General features: G+C 58.2%; 1 long non-coding RNA gene across 1 annotated transcript in view; it reads left to right on the forward strand.

Moving 5' to 3' along the window:
• Positions 1–1,318, forward strand: part of LOC132646442 (uncharacterized) — a 2,504-nt gene continuing 1,186 nt past the window's right edge. The window contains exons 1-2 of the long non-coding RNA XR_009584739.1: positions 1–130; positions 775–1,318. The exon at positions 775–1,318 is cut by the window's right edge and continues 389 nt beyond it. This is a non-coding gene — a long non-coding RNA (uncharacterized LOC132646442). The remainder of the gene's footprint in view (positions 131–774) is intronic.

Below are 1,318 nucleotides of genomic sequence, written 5' to 3' on the forward strand. Positions count from 1 at the left end.
AGCGTGCAGTCTGTCCTGGGCAGAAACCCTTGTCAGGGACAGTAGCGCGGGGAGAGAAGTCTTACCACCGCGAGAGAGAGCACACGGCGAGGTGTGCACCCGTGCGGAGATGCCCGAAAACAGCAACGGGGTGAGGGTCACGCGCTGGGCGGGGAGGGAGGAGGAAGAGCTCTGGACCCCATCTGAGGTTCTGCAGTTACTGAGAAACGCTGACCTGGGAGAGAGTGCGCTGCGGCCTCCAGAGAAAGCGGGAAGAGGCCGGAAGGGCGCAGGGAAGGAGGCAGGGAACTGCTTTCTTCCCGGTGTCTTTTTAACCACTGTGACTCCAGACACACGCATTTATTTTTTATTTTTAAAACTTCCCCGGGGCAGAGAGATGTTGTGCAGAGCGGGTGGAGTTGGACCTGCCCTTTGGGGAGCACTTCCGGAACCCCTTTCCCGGGGCTCGTCTTGTGGGGTCTAGGATGGGGCCCAGGGCATCCCGCACGCCAGCAGTGCGCTGCTGCCGACACACACCAGCCCACAGCCCTGGCTCTGACATTTTTGATCGTGTGTGCTCTTTGCCTGTGTGTGTTTATCTGTGTACCGCATGCACAGGCGGTTCAGAGCAGGTGCCGGATCCCCTGGAACTGGAGTCACAGATGGCTGTGAGCCGCCCTGTGGGTGCTGGGAACTGAACCCTGGTCCCCTGGAAGAGCAGCCAGCACTCTTAACCAGTGAGCCATCTCTCCAGCCCAGTCCTGTGGTTATTAAAATTACTTATTTCTCACACAGCTCCAGACAGCGAGACACGAGGGGAGAATTCACAAGTCCGCCTCCCGGAGGACTCACAGCACACAGTGGGAAGAAAGCCCCTGGAGCCAGGGTCCTGCTCCATCCCCGGAGGAGAACTGACCTCTTTTCAGGAAGAGATAACAGCCAGCGGAGCCTCAGCTTCTCCATGACCCGACAGCCACAAGGGAACTGGCGCTGGACCTGAGTTAGCAACGCCATCTTGGTCTTTCCGAGCTGGTGTAGCCAGAGGGGCCCTTATTAAATGACTGTGACGGAGTACGGGACCAGTTCTCCCATTCCCCTGAGAAGGATGGTGGAGCCAAGGGGACAGTTCACCTACTCAGGTGTGAGGCAGAAGGTGAGAGAAACAGGCAGCAGGATGGAGGATTCCACATCCTACATGGTTTAAGCCACTTTTTGAGGAGTTGCGGTTTCAAAAGCCCACCCTTGCCAGGCGTGGGGTGCAGGGCTTTGACCCCAGCACTCAGGAGGCAGAGGCGGGTGGATCTCAGGTTGAGGCAGCCTGGTCTACGGAGTGAGTCCA

Source organism: Meriones unguiculatus, chromosome 11 (genome assembly GCF_030254825.1).
Source record: "Meriones unguiculatus strain TT.TT164.6M chromosome 11, Bangor_MerUng_6.1, whole genome shotgun sequence".
Lineage (NCBI taxonomy): Eukaryota > Metazoa > Chordata > Mammalia > Rodentia > Muridae > Meriones > Meriones unguiculatus.